Genomic DNA, 19166 nt, shown 5'->3' with positions numbered 1-19166 from the left:
AGCAGCTGGGGCATGCCCGCCCTGAGGGTTGGGACCAGAACGCCTTCCTGCCACCCTTCCCCTCCGCCCCCCACCACCCTCCCTCCCTGGCCTTCTGGGGCCTTCCTCCAGCCTCACTCTAGTCCTCCGCTTCAGGATAAAAGAGAAAGACAATTGCTCAACCGCTCTACAGTTCCTCTGCATGCAGTTCGCTAGAACAAACCCACCATCTTCCTGCCCAGAGCTAGGAAAGGAGGGCCAAGGAGGAGGAGATCTAAGGTTCGGTGCAGACGCACACGAGGTATCAGCCCCTGGCTGTGGACTAACAGTTCACGGCAGGGCCGTGAGGGCCAATGACCCCACTTTTCGTATGAGGAAAAAGGCTCTAAGAGGTGAAGAGGCTGGCTCAGATTTCTGTGTTTTCCATGTGAGGACAGAGGATGAGATGGTTGGATGGCATCACCGACTCAATGGACATGAGTTTGAGCAAGCTCCGGAAGATGGTGATGGACAGGGGAGCCTGGCGTGCTGCAGTCCACGGGGTCGAAAGAGTCGGACACGACTGAGTGACTGAACGATTTGAGGTCTGGCTGCTACGTGGGGGCTGATCCCCTGACTGATACCTCCGCCCTCTGCCTCCAGCCCAGATGCCACCTGCCCCAGGAAGCCGTCCTGGACCTCCCCTAGTCCCCAACTCCAATTACGGTGAACTGTGAAAGGTGAGTTTTTTTGTCTCCTCCACTAGACAGTTGCCAGCAAGCAGGGCCAGGGATGTTCTCTGGGGCCTGGAGGATTCATGGCACATCTTTCTGGGACCAGAGGCCACGTGCTTCCCCGACTTCACCGGGCTGTGGAGGCCATGGAAGAACAGGATAAAGATAAGAACTTCGACTGTGTGCTGGACTCCAGGGAGTGGGGGACAAGCGTCTGCTGTCAGGGCCAGATAGTGAAAGTTCTTGGCTCTGCAGGCAGGCCTTGTAGTCTTTGTCACAGCTACGCAGCTCTATCGTTTTAGAAAAAAGCAGTCACCGACAATATGCAAATAAATGAGCCTGGCTAAATTCCACCTAAACTTTACTTACAAATGCAGCAGCTTTTGACAGATGACCCCTAGCCAGCTCTGTGCCTGCTGCCTGCTCCAAAAGCTTAAAATCTCATTTCACTTTTTCATTGCTGTAGGAGTCAAGTATCATTATTATCGTTCCCATTTTGCATATAAAGAAACCGAGGAAAAATAAGTCATCCAAGGTCACACAGGGCGGAACCTTTAGAGCTGGGTTGAACGTGAACCTGACAGGCTTCAAAGCCTGGCTACTTCATGCTAGGCTGCACCTGCTTCTATGGGGTCTGCGCTGACATAACACAACCACCCCCCACACCCAACATGAGCCTGAAGCGGGGACCGGGGGCCCGGAAGGGAAGCAAGCTCATGATCGAGACCTGCCAGGCTAGAATGCGGCACTGGAGGTGGCTGAGAAACCCAGCGCCATCCCCATAGGCTTCAGGGGGATGTGGAGCCCAGGTCCCTTCGGACCAGCGCCTGGTCTCAGCAGCGCCCCCTCCTGACCGGCCCCTGGTAGGGCCGATCCTTGGTCGTGGACCCTTGGGATCGCACCTAGCGGACTGCAGGACCGCCCCCATCTGGTGGACTGGCTGTGAGCTGGCCGAGCTGAGACCCCTGGGTTCCCAGGAGCCCCCAGTGGGCTCCCGACGGGCCCCAACGGATGTCTGTCACCTTTAACCAAGGCTCATCCTCGTAACGATGCTCCACGGTCGACACAACAGCAGAACTGACCACTCAGAGCAGAGACCAGGCACCCTGGAGCCCCCTCTCTTCCCCGCAAGACCGTCCCCCTCCTCCGCCCTCTTCCCCCGCCAGCGTGATCCTTTAGCGGCTGGGCTGTGGGCAGGTCGGCTGCCGCTGGCACTCTGCAGGGCTTGAGAAACTGGCCAGGGATCTCGTGGGGGCCCCTGGGCAGAGGAGAGAGACACAGAAGTCATGCAGACACCAAACCTCCGTTGGCAGACAGGACGTGTCCCTCGCTGCCTCTCTGCCGCCCGGCGCCAGAGGCTTGGGGAGCGCGGGGCCGGCGGGGCGGCTGAAGGGGCTCCTCACCCAGCAGCAGCTCCCCAGACACTGAAGGGACCGTCCTGGGCCTTCCCCGCCAGGTGCAGCCGGGGGGCCGGCCCCTGCCCCCGCTAAATCTGTCCCGTTCAGTGCTGCCCAAAGCTGCCCGCCGGCCGCGGGAACCTGCAATTTCACCTCATTTGGAGGTGATGCTTCTAAATTTAACGGCGTGGGCTCTCTGGGCTGGGCAGAGTTTATGCCTGTGTCCCTCACTTAGGGCTCTTTTAGATCCGCTCAAATGCCAGCCAGGGATTAGTTTGCTTATAGGAGTTTCCAAAATAGCCCTTGGTTTAGCAGGAAAGGAAACGGCAAAATAGCCCAGGATGAGGGGTGTGAGTTTATACCAAAGAGGGAAGGGCTGCCTGGGAACCAGACCGTCTGTGCCAGACACAGTCCAGCTCCCTCGTCTTCTCGATGGCCAGACCCAGCCCAGAGGGGTCAGACGACCTGCCCAGATCACCCTCAGGGGAATGGAGGGGCCAGAAGAGCCAAAACTCCCCCTCCCTGCCCAAACCCACCCCCAACTTCGCGCCTCCCCCCACCCCGTAAAGTCCAGTTGCTGACCCCTGCCCAGGATCGGAGCCGCGGAGACCCCCAGGGCCGCCAGCTCGGGCTCCCCCAGTCTCCGCCGAGCCCCTCCCAAGCCAGTTTGCCTGGGACTGGGGAGACGTGGCCAGGGAAACAGGAGAAGGTGGTTCCAGCTGCACGCGATCTTGAACAAGTTCGCTGCCCTCTAAACCTCTGTCTCACGGTCTGTAAACAGGGAGGACTGGGCTAAAACGCAGGCACACTCTGGGCCAATGAGGGACGCACCGCAGCCCGGGCCTCTCCACTGAAGGGTTATCTCAGTCTTCAGTCCCCTTTTCATCCCGGCTCCCTGACTCCCTGATACTTGTCACCCTTCCCGTTCAACAGAGCACAGAGCTGGCCCCGGGACAGAGCCAGGGGCAGCAGAGGAGGAGCTGGAATGCAGTCAGTTGTTTTGTTTTTGCTGAATTTCATTTAAGGTAACCGTCCATTTAGAGCCGACGTCTTCTGTATGATTTAAAGTGGGTTTTTTTTTTTTTTTTTTTAATGCTGTGTTTAAATGAAGAGAGTATGGACTTGAAGGACACCTGGTTTAAAGACAGCAAGTAGAAACCCCCCTGCCCAGCAGGTCACATTCCTGAGTCCCCACCAGCTCTCAGAGGCCATCGTGGAAGGGGCACCCGGAGCCAGGAGGGGACACCCTGGGTGTGTCTCTGCAGACAGACAGACAGCCTCACGGGGACAGATCAGCTGACAATTCCGGCTTCTGCTGTAAGACAAGAGCAAGTAGCTCTTGGGGAGCCCAGCTGGACCTCATAGTTCACTGTCCCACAGCTGCAGGGCAAACAGAAACTTCCTGACGGTTCACGACCAGACGCTGGTGTCAGGATCCCTGCTGCAAGAGGGCCCCCTGCCACCGTGTATCACGTGGTCCATGCCCTCCTGTGTCCTTCCTGCCCAGGGCAGGCCTGGAGGAGTTCCTGTCCTGCTCCAACTCCAGCCTGTAGCCTGTCAAGGACTCATCACAGGACAGGGCAGGCAGGCCCTCTCATTGGACTTCACAGCACACCCGTGCCCATTTCACAGATGGGAACACTGGGGTATGGCTACAAATGGCCAAGTGCAAGACCCAGGGTCAATAACCCATTTGTGTGGCTGTTAGGAATATGATTTTGAGGAAGAATGACATGAGAAATTTTAAAAATAAGATGTAAGTAAATTTTCCTAAAGGCAATCAACCCTGAATATTCATTGGAAGGACTGAAGCTAAAACTCTAATACTTTGGCCGCCTGAATTGAAGAGCCAACTCATTGGAAAAGACCCTGATGCTGGGGAAGATTGAAGGCAAGAGGAGAAGGGGGCATCAGAGGACAAGACGGTTGAAAGGCATCATTGACTCAATGGACATGAGTTTGAGCAAACTCTGGGGGATAGTGGAGGACAGAGGAGCCTGGCATGCTGCAGTCCATGGGGTTGCAAAGAGTTGGACTCGACTGAAGCTATTGAACAAAAAAATCAGAGCAAGATGTAAACTATATACAGCATGTTTTACTTGTGAAACAATGAAGTGAAGTGAAGTCACTCAGTCGTGTCCAACTCTTTGTGACCCCATGGGCTGTAGCCTACCACGCTCCTCTGTCTATGGGATTTTCCAGGCAAGAGCACTGGAATGGGTTGCCATTTCCTTAACGTAATTGGAAAAAAGTATTAATTTGAAGAAAATCAAGAGGTTGATTAAGCTGCCCTTGGTCAGGCAGTAATCAAACGGCCAAGCTGACTGTATGTCCGCCAACCTAGAGAACCCTGCTTTTCAGGGTGAATCTGGGGTCTAAGCAGAGACTTCCCTCTTTAAAAAACAATTTTTTTTCCAAAGGTCCACAGATATCATCTACATGCCCAGCTAACTCCACTGGGGTTTTACGAGGCAAAGATGATTCATGAATTTCTGTGAAATATTCAGAGGGTGTTTTAATTTAAATGGGCCCTGATCACCACTGACACACTCCATCGGCAGGTCAACCAGGGGTCTTCCGGAAGAGCCAGCAAGTCTTAGCGGAAGCAGCCTCCTGAGGTCCGTGGAGGGGAGTGTGTGTGGCTGCGGAGGTGCGCAGGGCAGGGGGCTCGGGTACCCGGGGAGGTAGGGGTGATGAAGCTGGGCCTCTGGGAACATCACCACCACCCTGGTCCGCTTAGGACCAGGAATAAACATGGCGCCAGGCAAAAGGAACGGGGCATCTCGCCACAGCACCCGTCTGAGCCGGGTACTGTGACCACCCCCATTTTGCAGAAACTGAGGCTGGTAGAACGGAAATGGCCTGAACTAACACGTGGCAGCGGTAGGTCTTCAATAGTTCACCTTCAGGCAGTTCCCTGGTGGTCCAGTGGCTAAGACTCCATGTTTCCAATCCCGGAGCGAGGGTTCAATCCCTGGTCAGGGAACTAAGATCCTACATGCCCCTTGGCACGACCATATTAAAAAAAAAAATTCACTGTAAAATGCTTGCAGGTGGGTGGGCATGGCCCAGCTGTGCGTAGACCTAACCCTCATCCTAGGGGTGAATAGGTATCCCCTGGGTGTCAGGTGCTAATTAGGGTACCATCCGGAAGCAGCCATGGGAGGGTCTCTAGCTCAGCACGGCTGCCATCTGGGGCAGGCTCATCTTCACCGTGAGCATTGTCCTCTGTATTTACAGTACCCCACACACACACACCAGGAGCTCTCCACCCTCCGGTTGCGATAACCAAGATTGTCTGCAGGCACTGCACTGTTCCTTGGGGCGAGTGGGGGGCAGAATGGTGACCATGGTGCCTGAGGGGAACAGCCAGGGTAGAGGCTGCTGGCCAGATCTGCACGGCGAGGCCGGGATTGGCGTGCTGGGGGTCAGGAAAGAGTTCTCACGGGCGAGAGGAGTGGTGGAGGAGATGCAGTGTTCTGTGGGCGACACGTGTTGTTCAGGCTTCTTCTCCTGACCTGAAAAGGGAGGGGGACGCAGGGGGTCCTTGCATCCTGACGTCTTCAGGGGCCCTGGGCCTACGGCCCCCACTGGGCCTGGGCCACCGCCACCCTTCACACTCACATGCACACGTGTACACACACCCGGGCATGGATGAGAACCTCCTCGGGCGTGCTGGCTGTGGTATCCGAGCTCTGCAGGAGGTCTCCCTTCACTGTAAACCCCCACCTGGAGCCAGGAGAGACCCAGAGGCTACGCAGCTTTTTAATCCCAAGGAACCTGACTGCTGAACGCACAGCCTGGTCTGGGCAGCCCAACCCAGGCCAGGTTTGGATTCAAAGCCAGGCGGGCAGAGCTCTGGGCCAACCACTCTGCCCTGGATGAAACCGACTGGAATTCTTGGTATCCTGGAGACACAGAGCATCCCCTCACCAGACAGCCGGACATCAGCGCCCAGGAGTCTCTCTCCAAACCAGCCCAAAGGTCTGGGAAAGAATTCTGTTCCTGGCTGCGGTCTGTGAAGAACATTTAGGGCCAATTTCTCCACCAGGGATGGGGTCACAGGGCAGAGGCTCCACAAAAATGAGAGGATTATTTTTACAATCAGAAGACTGAAAATGAACTTTCAGGTCAAAGGGAATGCTTTGCTATAAAATTATAAAATTACATTACTTACTAATAGGATGTATTTTATCACATAATACATTCCTCTTTATACCAGTCGTAAAATACTGTACTATTTAATATTTTTTGCGGTGGGGGTGGGGGGGGATGAAAGCCTCCACGTGGCCGTGTCCTTGGCCCCCTCCTAGTCCCTACTCCAATCTGTCAGCCTGCAGACCAACCCTTCCTCCTCCAGCCCAGGGCCCCCTCTCCAGCTCCCTCCCACCAAGCCTTTATTATGCAAATCGGATTCATCCTTCCTGCTAAGTTTTATCTCCCTCCTCCCTCCTCCCAGTTCCTCTAGGCCTGGACCCCCAAGATGCAAGAGCTAAGACAGCCACATCAGACCTTGCACTTGACCCAAATCAGCTCATTTGAAAGCGTGTCGGACTCTCTTGCAACTCCATGGACTGTCCCATGGAGGTCCATGGGATTCTCCAGGCAAGAATATCGGAATGGGTTGCCACGCACTCCTCCAGGGATCTTCCCGACCTAGGGGTCAAACCCGAGTTTCCTGTGTCTTCTGCATTGATGGGTGGATGCTTTACCACTGAGCCACCTGGGAATTTCAGCAAAACCTGGAGGTGGGTGTTTCATCTCATCCGATTCTGGCCTTTGAGTTTGAGGAAGGCAAGCACAGGCTTCCAGCCTTCTCTCAACCGAGGTCTTACCTGCCAGGTCTCTAAAATGGGCTGGTGTGCCCTTCGACAGAAGTCACGCATGGACCTGATTCCTAGTGAGAACACGTGTATTTCCATTCGTGCCTTGTCCTTAGAGTCTCTTCTTCTGGGACTCACAGATTCATCCTCCCTTGCACAGTTATCTAGCTTGATCTCCTTGATTTTCAGGGGCTGTTTATAAATCCTGGATGGTGATCTTTTCTTGATTTTCTTCCAGCCCCTCACTTACTTTCTACGTAACGAGGTGTGCGTGCATGTGTGTGCGTGTGTAACAGAAGCTTCAAATATTTATGTGACTGGCTCTGTGAACATTCCTTCTGTGTTTCCGAGTTAAGAACCTACTTTTCCACCTCTGAAATTGTTTCAGAACTGTTGACCACCGAAGTCTAGGTCCCTGGGAGAGAGTTTTGTCTTCCTGGCAGCCAGGCTGGAAGACCCCCGGGGCATCTCTTTCCTCCTCCTTGGTCACCGCACGCCCCGCTTCTCAGAAACACCCCGAGTCTGTCCCCTCTTCCCACCCTGGACCCCACGGACAAGCCCCCATCCCCTCGCTGGTCTCCACTGGTTTCTCCGCCTCCACTCGCCCTCTGCCCCCACCTGAAAACCAGAGCAAGCCTTTAAAAATGTCTATCAGCTTCTTATACCCCACCGCAAGTTCGCAAGTTCGGGGCTTCTGGAAACTCTAAGGATTAAAAATGTCACCCCTTACTGCACCCACAAAGCCCCAAAGGAGGCGGTGCCTAAGGATGGAACCCAGGCAGGGGTGGCAGAGAGCTCCCTGCTGACCACCCAGGAATTCAAGAGCCCCCCCGGTGCTCAGCCACTCAGTCACGTCTGACTCTTGCAGCCCCATAGACTGTAGCCTACTAGGCTCCACTGTCCATGGGATTTCCCAGGCCAGAATCCTGGAGTGGCTTGCCATTTCTTCTCCAGGGGATCTTCCCGACCCTGGGATTGAACCCAGGTCGCCTGCATTGCAGGCAGATTCTTTACCTTCTGAGGGACCAGGGAAACCCCAAGAGTCTCCTTCCTACCTACCTACCCTTCAAACATTAATCACAACCGGGTATTCTCATGGTAAAGGCGGGGGTGGGGTGGGGGTGAAGGGGGAGGGGCTGGGAGGGGGCAGGGACTGCAGAGTCTTTACATCACCCATTCTGTTCCCACACTGTGAGGCAGCCCCTCACCCCACTTAGAGCCCAAGTGCCTGGACCCTGCGCCCCATGAAGCTCCTTAGCCCACGGGTGCTGAGTCAGCCTCCTTGGAATACCAGAGGCTTCCCCAGCCCGCAGGCCTGGGACTCCTGCACGTGGGCTGGTGGAGCAGGACTGTTTGCTAATAGACTCTGTTAACAGCACGAGAAATGGTCAAGGGGTCAGCAAGAGAGGAGCCATCTGGTTGTCCCGAGGTAAACAATTTACAAGAGAAAAGTCAAACCAGCCTGTTCTTCTGGTTTTTCTTTCGACAGTGTGAGTAGACAGAGACTGTCCCAGGCACCCTGGCTTCAGCTCCAGTGCCCCCTGGGGGTGGAGGGTGGGGGTAGGCAAGAAGGCAGGAAAAGTCAGATTTTGTTCACACTTTTTCTTGCCCAATTCTCAGGACTGGGTGACTTCATGCCAGCTGGTTAACTCACATTGCGAGGATTTGCTCCCAAAGGAACAGCCTTATTTTCTAGCACCCAAAGCCTTGACGGGCAAGAATCTTCAGCCTTAAATTTATTTCCTGTTGGAGGAAAAGCCCTACTGGTCTCCCCAGGGATTGCAGCCCTGCTCTATCAACCACTACAAATGCCCGCGGGAAGTGAGAGAGGGTCTCCATTCTTGCCATTCAGCGTGTGGCCAGTGGATTCCCAAGCATGAAGAATATGCATGTGGTTTAATAGCCTGAAATAAACAAATTGTGCTGAAATCAGAATCCGAAAGTGTTGCAAAACATTCCAGGCAGACACTGGAGTTGGGATACTACAAGCTGTTTACCAATTAATTCCTTCTTTGCCAAACATTCTTCCTTGGGTCTATTGGGAGATGATTTTGGTGGGAATGCATCTCCCGTTTTGTAATGAAAATCACCCGGGAAAGAGGGCTCAATCTGCAGAGGCTCGGATTCCAGAAAATGTGGTCGGAACAGGTAGTTCCCTTAAGGACAAAGCTAGCACTAAGTTTCGCAATAAAGAAAAAGGACATCTGGGAACTAGGATCTGGGGACTCTGCAATGACCCGTGAGAGCAATGTCCACACATTCTCAGGGAGAGTGGTGAGTACAAGCCTTGGGGTCAAAAACACTTGTGTTCAAGTCCAGCCTCTGCCTCCTTCTAACTACTTGACTTGGACAAATCACACACTCTGAGCCTCAGTTTCCTCATCTGTAAAACAGAAACTGTTAAAATTAGTTCCTTTTCTGTACAGTTTCCAGGAGGTGCTTTTCTTTTTTTTTTTTTTAATCTCCTCATTAAAAGGAAAAACCAAACCATCATTTATGGCTTTTCCTACCGCTTTGTGCTGCTGAGGTCAGAGACCTGAGGTAGTATCTTAGTTTTCTGTGGCTGCTGTTAACAAAGTACCATTAACACAACAGAAATGTGGGACTTGCCGGGTGGCCCAGTGGCCAGGACTCCATGCTTCCAGTGCAGGGGGCTCAGGTTCGATCCCTGGTTGGGGAACTAACATCCCACATGCCTTGCAGTTGGGCCAAAAAAACCCAAAACATGAAGTGGCTCTTCCTATTATTAAACAACAGGGTAGAATGTATCGTCTCACAGTTCTGGAGGCCGTAGTCCAGTCAAGGCGTCAGCAGGGCCCTGTCCCCTCTAAAGCCTCTAGGAAAGAGTCCTTGCTTGCCGAGTCCAGCTTCTGTTGGTGGCCACCAGTCCCCCACCTTCCTTGGTTTTCAGCCGCGCCCTTCAGTCCTGCCTCGAGGGCGACATGGCCTCTTCTCCTGTGTTCTGTCTTCACAAGCATTTCCCTCTAGTTATAAGCAAGCACGCCATCACTAGGCCGAGGCCCGCCCCAAAGGCCTCACCTGAACTTGCTTCATCCACAAAGACCCCACTTCTTTTTTTCGATTTATTCATTTTTGGCTGCACTAGGTCTTCGTTGCTACACGCCAGCTTCCTCTAGTTGTGGTGAGCGGGGGCTTCTCATTGCAGCGGCTTCTCCTGCTGTGGAGCACCGGCTCTAGGGCTCATGGGCTCAGTTGCTCCGTGGCACGTGGGATCTTCCGGGACCAGGAATCGAACCCCTGTCGCCTGCATTGGCAGGAGGATTCCCAACTGGACCACCAGGGAAGTCTTGCCAAGACCCTATTTCTGAACAAGGTCATGTTCGCAGGTATGAGGGGGTAGGAATTTGGCATATATTTTGCAGGGAGAATGCACATTCAATCCATAACAGGTCAAAAATACGTTGTTTAGCCGGGGGGTGTATTTAGGTTTGGAACACGCTAAGCTGGGCTCTGAGCATTGCGGGGGCGGTGGGAGGAGAGATGCTGATCTTTCCCAGTAAGAAAGCACAGGCCTGCGAGTGTTGATGATTGACAGCTGGAGCTGGGGGGGCTGTGGGGGAGGGGAGGGCAGCACGCAGGATCCCCCCGGGTTCCCATCACCCCCGATTCTGTGGACTTCCGCTCTTCCCTACGGCACACCGGTTTCCATCGGTCTGCTTTTCCAGCCTCACCACCCCTCACTAAGGAGAGAAGCACAGGCTAAGCAGACACGGCTTCCCCGGGGAAGGAAACTCAAGTAGAGGGACCGGAGACAACACGCAGGAGTCATTCACTCGGGCTGCGGAGAGCCCCCAACTGCGAGGTCTGTCACGAGCTCACCTCGGGTTCCTGAGCCTGTGGTTCAGGCCATTTCCAGGCCTGCTTTTCTGGATCCATTCAGGGAGCCCCCCGCCCCACCCCACCCCATATGGCTTTCCAGGAGACCCCCCTCAGCTTAAATTAACCAGATTCTTTTGCACCAGGTCATAACAGAGATGGCCAAAGTCTGCTCTCCCAGCAGACTTGTGTCAGCAAAACTGGGAAAAAGGAAAGAACTGGAGCAGTATCCAGCATGGGATGAAAGGGGACAAGACAGCAATTTTAGGAGAAGAACGGAAATTTTAAAAAACTTGATCTATCAGCACAAATGTGTCTAGAAGAAATGTTAAGACCCTTGAGAATCCTTGGGGATAGTGCATGGGGGTGGGGAGCAGGGATTGCTCGCTGGGGTCTCAGGCTCTGGTTAGTATTAAGGGGTGGAGCACCTGGAGGATGTGGGCACCCAGGGCATCCACGAGTCCTGGGCGTGGTGTGTGCAGATGAGGGTCAGTGACGACCGCTCCTTGACACAGAGCCCTCTGGACTGCATGGCCCCCTCTTTCAGCCAGAGCATCGCGGCCTGGGCGGACACCCACCCCCGCCGCGGGTCCCTTCCTGCACACATGCTGTTTTGATTCTGCGCCCCCTCAGTCTTGCCTAGCTTTCCTGCCTAATGAGGTGAGCTTCACCCAGCCCAGGGGCAGTTCCTGTAAACGCAGCTTCGATGACCCAACGGGGTGAGTGTGCAGGGAAGCGCTCCCCAAGGGCTGGGCTGACTGGAAACAGATGCTTCATCCTTTCCAAGGACAGTAATGAGGTCTGAGGGTTCTGATGGCAGGCGGGGGAGCTGTGGGCGTCAAGGGCCCCCAGCTGGCTTGGGGTCAGAAGATCTGGGCTCCAGCCCCAGACACGCTAACGAGGCATCCATCTCTCTCCTGGATAAAACGGAGATAATGCACGCACCTCACAGCATCACTGTCAGGCTCCAACCGGATCACAGATGTAGTCAGTCTGAAAACCACGACGCTCTGAGTGAGTAACAGGAAGTACCACTGTTCCTGTGGCTATAATTTGGTTATTATTAGAACCTAAGGGGACTTCCCTGGTGGTCCAGTGGTTCAGACCTTGCCTTCCACTGCAGTGGATGTGGGTTCGACCCCCGGTCAAGAAACTAGATCCTACATGCCTTGCGGCCAAAAAACCAAAACATAAAACCAAAGCGATGCTGTAACCAATTTAGCAAAGATTTTAAAAACGGTCCACACCAAAAAATCTTAAAAAAACACCCCCAAACCTAAGATCGTCCATGACGGACGATCCCAGGGGACTTTGAGCTTGAATGAAATCCTCTGCCCTTTGAGCATGGGCAGAACCTGGGAATACCAGGAGACACTACTCCTGTGAGTGTGTCACTGTCTGTGACAAAGGGGGTTATCCTGGGCAGGCCTGGCCTTCTCAGGGGAGCCCTGAGGCAGGACTGGCCCTTCCAGCCAGAAGAGGTTTAAAGCAAGAGAAGGATTCGGTGTGAGAGAGTCTCTATTGATGGGTTTGAAGACATGGCAAGAACACCAGAGGCCTCTGGAAGCTGCCGGCTGACAGCTGGGGAGGAAGCAGAACCTTAGTCCTCCATGAGTGTGCGTGCCTGCTCAGTCGCTCAGTCGTGTCCGACTCTTTGTGACCCCATGGACTGTAGCCCACCAGGCTCCTCTGTCTGTGGGATTCTCCAGGCAAGAGTACTAGAGTGGGTTGCCATTCCCTTTTCCAGGGGATTTTCCCTACCCAGGGATCGAATCTGGGTCTCCTGCATTGCAGGTGGATTCTTTACCACTGATCCACTGGGGAAGCCCATAGTCCTATGACCACATGGAATTGCATGATGTCAACAAAAACAGTCTTGGAAGCAAATTTGTCCTTAGACCGTCCAAACAAGAACTCGGTCTACCCACTATCTCCAATACCAACTTCTGTTCTCCAGAGCTGGGAGCCCGTCACGGGGACTGCGTTGCGCTGCTGGGTTTCTGGCAATTCGTTCCATGGCAATAGAAACCCGTCTGCCCCCCGTGAAAGTGAGTGTTAGTTGCTCAGTCACGTCCATCTCTTTGCGACCCCATGGACTGAGGCCCCCTTCCCTTGCAAAGGAGGCCTTAAAGCGGAAGGCTCCTACACCATCTCCCTCCTAGTGTGGCCTAGTCGGTAGAGACGAGGTTGGACTCCCGACTAGACTTCTCATCAGCTGTGTAGGGTGGGCTGCAAGACCTCCCTCAGGGCTCGGGACCTCAGTTGGCTCATCTCTGGAATGGGGATGGAAATTAAATGCAAGTAAAACATCACAGCTCCCCTGGTGGCTCAGTGGGTAAAGAATCCACCTGCGATGCAGGAGACACAGGAGATGCAGGTTCCATCCCTGGGTTGGGAAGATCCCCTGGAGGAAGAAATGGCAACCCACTCCAGTGTTTGTGCCTGGGAAGATCCCATGGACAGAGGCCCTAGTGGGCTACAGTCCAGGGGGTCACAGAGAGTGGGACATGACGGAGCATGAGCGTGTAGGGAATGGAAAGCATCAGAGCAGAGCAGGTCACGAGGACACATAGCAGATGCCCAAGAAACACGAACACTGTACATGTTAGACATCAGCCGGTGGGGACACGCCGTCTTGAAAGCCTTGGCCTACTGTGGCCCATTTTGGCAAAGCAATAAAGGTATTATTTTCTACTCTACCCGCCCCCCCAAAAGCAATCAGCCGGCCGCTGACAAAGAGCGTTGAGTCTGGGGTCGTGAGAGCCCTGCCCCCACCCCACGGGCACAGGAATGAGCCCCAGCCAGGTCCTGGGGGCAGGACTGAAGGCCACAACCTTGGAGACAGAGGGTGGTAGGTGCCCAGTGTTCTTACTGGGCTGCAGGCCAGGCCTGGAGCTCTGAGCCCCGCTCAGAGCCTGGCGCACACTGGGGCTGCTGCCCACCTCAAGACCCCCTTGGCTCCAGCTTCCCCGAGTGGAGTCTGTGGCCTCACTCTGGCCCCCTCGGTCTCAGTGAAGCTGAAGTCCAAGGCCCGTGCTTGTGAGGACGCAGCTCACCCTGGGCCCCGGAGGAGAGGTGGGTGCCGTCTCCCAGCTCTGTTCCTGGCACGAGTCCTCGCCAGCCCCATCACACCCTCCAATTCTCCAGCCTTCAGACCCCAGGGACCCTCTGACGGCCCTTCCAGCTCCCTGCGGTCCTCAGAGTGGCCATGAAGCCCAGCCATCCCCACCCCAGCCTCCATCAGCCCTCCCTCTTCTGTGCCCACTGACCCCAGTTCCAGCCATACCAGGCTGAGGCTTGGGCTGTGGAGACGGTAAGTTTCCAATTAATCACAGCTGCGGACTTCCTTGGTGGTCCAATGGTTAAGAATTTGTCTGCCAAGGCAGGGGACAGCGGTTCGATTCCTGGTCCGGGAAGATCCCACGGGGCCTCGGGGCAACGAAGCCCGAGGGCCACGATATGCCCAGAGCCTGTGCTCCACAACGAGAGAAGCCACGGCAGCTGAGAGCAGCCCCGACTCGCCGCAACTAGGGAAGGCTGCGAGCGGCAATGACGACCCAGCACAGCCAATAAATGAATAAATAAAATTTGAAAAAAAGAAGGCAGTCAAGGAGAAGGACTGCTAACTTAGCCCCTCCTTCCCATCATGGCTTTAGATGAAAAATGAACAATCATCATTTGCCTGCTATGGATGCCAGTGGATCATAGTGAGGCACCATCTGACATCCACTAAGATGGCCATAACCCAAGAGATGGAAAATAGCAAGAGTGGAGACCCCGGAACCCTCGGACACTGCTAGTGAGCAGGCAGGATGGCGCAGCCGCCTAGGAAGACCGCCTGGCAGTTCCCCCCAAAGAGTTAAACACAGACTTAACACATGACCCAGCAATCCCACTCCCAGATATATCCCCAAAGGAACGAAAACATATGTCCTCACAAAGCCTGTTCGCAAATGTTCACAGTGGCGTTATTCCTAAGAGCCAAGAAGTAAAACCTATCCAAATGTTCATCAACTGATGAAAGATAAACAGAGTGTGGTACGTTGACACAATGGGATATTTTCCAGCCATCTAAAGGAATGCAGCACAGATCTATGTTACAACACAGATGAATCCAGAGGACATTATGGTGACAGAAAGAAGCCAGACACAAAAGGCAGCGTATTACACGATTCCATTTATGTGAAGAGTCCAGAACAGGCAAATCCAGGGAGACAGAAACTATAACCTAGTGGTTGCTACAGTCGGGACCAGAGGAGCGTGGGCATGACTGCTCACTTGTCCAGGGTGTCTTCTGGGGACGCTGAAACTACCCTGCGGACTTCCTTGCCAGTCCGGTGCTTAAGACTTCACCTTTCCAATGCAGGGAGTGTGGGTTGGATCCCTGGTCAACTCACATGCCTCTTGGGCAAAAAACCAAAACATTTTGCAGAAGTAGTAACAAATTCAATAAAGACTTTAAAAATGGTCCACACCGGGGAAAAACAAAGAATCTTTGATTTAAAAAAAAAAAAATAAACACTGTTCTGGAGTTGGATGGTGGCAATGTTTGGGAAGATCCCCCAGTTCAGTTCAGTTCAGTCGCTCAGTCGCGTCCGACTCTTTGCGACCCCATGAATCGCAGCACGCCAGGCCTCCCTGTCCATCACCAACTCCCGGAGTTCACTCAGACTCACGTCCATCGAGTCAGTGATGCCATCCAGCCATCTCATCCTCTGTCGTCCCCTTCTCCTCCTGCCCCCAATCCCTCCCAGCATCAGAGTCTTTTCCAATGAGTCAACTCTTCGCATGAGGTGGCCAAAGTACTGGAGTTTCAGCTTGAGCATCATTCCCTCCAAAGAAATCCCAGGGCTGATCTCCTTCAGAATGGACTGGTTGGATCTCCTTGCAGTCCAAGGAACTCTCAGGAGTCTTCTCCAACACCACAGTTCAAAAGCATCAATTCTTCGGCGCTCAGCCTTCTTCATAGTCCAACTCTCACATCCATACATGACCACAGGAAAAACCACAGCCTTGACTAGACGGACCTTTGTGATGTCTCTGCTTTTGAATATGCTATCTAGGTTGGACATAACTTTCCTTCCAAGGAGTAAGCGTCTTTTAATTTCATGGCTGCAGTCACCATCTGCAGTGATTTTGGAGCCCAAAAAAATAAAGTCTGACACTTTTCCACTGTTTCCCCATCTATTTCCCATGAAGTGATGGGACCGGATGCCATGATCTTTGTTTTCTGAATGTTGAGCTTTAAGCCAACTTTTTCACTCTCCACTTTCACTTTCATCAAAAGGCTTTTTAGTTCCTCTTCACTTTCTGCTATAAGGGTGGTGTCATCTGCATATCTGAGGTTATTGATATTTCTCCCAGCAATCTTGATTCCAGCTTGTGTTTCTTCCAGCCCAGCATTTCTCATGATGTACTCTGCATATAAGTTAAATAAGCAGGGTGATAATATACAGCCTTGACGTACTACTTTTCCTATTTGGAACCAGTCTGTTGTTCCATGTTCAGTTCTAACTTGCTTGTTGACCTGCATACAGATTTCTCAAGAGGCAGGTCAGGTGGTCTGGTATTCCCATCTCTTTCAGAATTTTCCAAACTTTATTGTGATCCACACAGTCAAAGGCTTTGGCATAGTCAAGAAAGTAGAAATAGATGTTTTTCTGGAACTCTCTTGCTTTTTCCATGATCCAGCGGATGTTGGCAATTTGATCTCTGGTTCCTCTGCCTTTTCTAAAACTAGCTTGAACATCAGGAAGTTCACGGTTCACGTATTGCTGAAGCCTGGCTTGGAGAATTTTGAGCATTACTTTACTAGCGTGTGAGATGAGTGCAATTGTGTGGTAGTTTGAGCATTCTTTGGCATTGCCTTTCTTTGGGATCAGAATGAAAACTGACCTTTTCCAGTCCTGTAGCCACTGCTGAGTTTTCCAAATTTGCTGGCATATTGAGTGCAGCACTTTCACAGCATCATCTTTCAGGATTTGAAATAGCTCAACTGGAAGATCCCCCAGGGGTAGGAAATGGCAACCCACACCAGTATTCTTGCCTGGGGAATCCCCTGGACAGGGGAGCCTGTTGGGTTACAGTCCAGGGAGTCACAAAGAGTGGACACGACTGAGCAACACATCTGCGCAATGGTTGGAGGACTTCATGAAAAGGCTAAAAGCCCCTGAATGTACACTTTAAACGGTGCGCTTTATGGTATGTGAATTATGACTTTTTTTAACAGAGGTTTTTTTTAAGGTCCTGAGAGCAGCCTACCATGCGTCACCTTGCCTGGGTGACCTGGCCAAGCCTGCAAGTCCCCATCTGTGAAACGGGACTAACCACAACGCAGCCTTGTGGGTCCACTGACATCCCAGAAGAAAAGGCCGGCAGGCTGTGCTCAAGATGAATGGAACTCGTGTTAGGATGAGTCCTGGGACAAGCGCACACTTGGGGTGGTCTCCCAAGGGGCCGCCTCCCCCAGCAACGCAGCCCCTGACACACGTGCTGCCTGGTGGCCGTCCCCGCCTTTCCACCCCCGCTGCCCGGCTCCCTGTTCCCGCTGCCCGGAATGTCCTGCTTGGCCATGCTCGGCAGGTCCAGACTCGCCCCTGCCGTCAGCGGTGCCCTGACCAGCAGCCTCCCCTCCGACCAGATCCCCCTGACCCATCAGAGCCTCGGAAAACGGTGCCCCCTTCCGGAAGCCCTTAAAGGGAACCGATGAGCGCAGACTGAGTCACACGGATGAGCTTTCATCTCCCGAGTCAGGCTCTGGGCAACTCTAGGTGAAGGGTCATGTCTGATTTTCGCATATCCCAAATTTCATTCATTGATCACCTTTACAATTTCCCCCATGTTTGAGGACCGCCTGTATTTCAAGTTCCTTAATACTGTTTCAAATCAACTCCCTTTTCAAAAACTAGAAAAAATTATAAAGATGCTTTTCATAACTGTAAGTGAAGAGTTAGTATCCTTTGCCATCAATAGTAATATTAAACAGGAACTGCAAAACAGTCATACTAAACACAATGTCAAGTTCAAGCACTGATAGGCACGCTTGCCTACCAAGCCTCTGAGCTTTCAAGGGGAAGCAGGGAAGATTTCAGGGTTTAGGGAGGCATCAAAGACATATTGACATTAAGTAGAGACTTTCTGATTGGCATTATCAGAACTGAAAGATAACTGAAAGGGGACTTAGGCATGATCCATGAGTCACTGAATTTCTGTGCCTCTTGAACCATCTCCACTCATCTCCTGCAAGCTGTTACTTAACATCTCCTTTCCTGGCCCCTCATCTAAGTGGGACCACCCCTGCCCCCCTTTTCCCAACCACCCATCCCAGCTTTACTTCATCTGCTTAGCATTTAACACCATCTGATATTCCTACATGCTTCATCTTCCTTCTCTGTCACCCCAGCTAGAATCCAGGCCCTAAGAAGCAGTTTCCTGCTAACAGCCCAGCCTCCCCAGAAGGTGCCTGGCTCCTAGGAGGCTTTAGTAAGAATCTGCCAGATAGATGGATCTGGTATCCCCAGTGGCTTTCTACTATCTTAACACTAGCTTTGTATCAAATCTTACACACAGGAGATGGCCCAGTAAACAATTGTTGAGTGAGCCAGTGAATGAATGAATTCATCAATTGACACATTTTTGCCTGGAGAGTGAAGCTCTCAGTTTTTGAGATAATCCAGACTTCTTTGTGTGTATATGTTTTCAAAGTCCCTGATTCTAAATTCTTCCTGCAGATTGTCTCCAGGACTCAAGGAATGGGGCGGCTTTGCCAAGAACAGAATTTGAATTCTCAGGCCTCCAGTTTAGATTAAATAGAGATGGTTTACTGGGAAAAGAAAGTTGGGGACCCCAAGAAGTTGTGGGGAGATCTGGAGAGCCTTCCCCAGAGCCAAAGCCCTCCATGCCCCTCTGCCCAGTGCCCCTGGCACCCTGCCGAGCTGGAGAAGCCAGCCAGACATTCAGGCACGCTGCAGTTACTAAGTGATCCTAAGTACATCAAGATGGGTGCATTGATGCGAGCCACTTGGAGAGGATCTGGAATGAATTGGGGGGTTGTTAAGATCACCGATTTAAGCCTCTCCTCACAGGAAAAATATTTATTTCACTGAGCTCTGCTTTTTGGAAGCTGCGCCTGTAACAGTCTGCATCGATCTAGCAGAGTTTTGGCTACTGCTGGCTTTTGTCTTCTCTTCTGTTGTATGTGTGTGCGTGTGTCCATGATTATTAAGCAATCAGCCAGAACGCACAGCTAGGACACTCTGCTCTACTTTAACCAGAGGAAAAAAATGAACACAAACTGAGTTCGTGGCAGGAGACACAAGACCTGGAGGTTTTATCTTCAAAGATGCCTGCTTGCAACAGGCAACTGCCTGTTTCTTTTCCTGTTTATCTGATATGCGCGCTCCCCACCCCCGGCTTTG

At 52.7% G+C, this 19166-nt stretch overlaps 1 protein-coding gene across 6 annotated transcripts in view; it reads right to left on the bottom strand.

Annotated features, from left to right (window-relative positions):
- The window catches only part of RIPOR3 (RIPOR family member 3), a 73050-nt gene that overhangs the window by 30037 nt on the left and 23847 nt on the right, over nt 1–19166 (bottom strand). The window contains exon 1 of one of the 6 annotated variants that reach the window (XM_086331376.1): nt 1994–2392. The exons of 4 other annotated variants lie outside the window; for them this stretch is intronic. The gene's annotated coding sequence lies outside the window, so the exon portion shown is untranslated. Of the gene's footprint in view, nt 1–1993; nt 2393–19166 lie in introns of those variants that run through there. One more of the 6 variants, XM_086331379.1, reaches the window with a different exon arrangement.

Source organism: Bos grunniens, chromosome 13, assembly GCF_055505025.1.
Source record: "Bos grunniens cultivar Pamir isolate PY7600 chromosome 13, Bosgru_T2T1.0, whole genome shotgun sequence".
NCBI classification, from domain to species: domain Eukaryota; kingdom Metazoa; phylum Chordata; class Mammalia; order Artiodactyla; family Bovidae; genus Bos; species Bos grunniens.
This window is presented reverse-complemented; position numbering and strand designations above follow the sequence as displayed.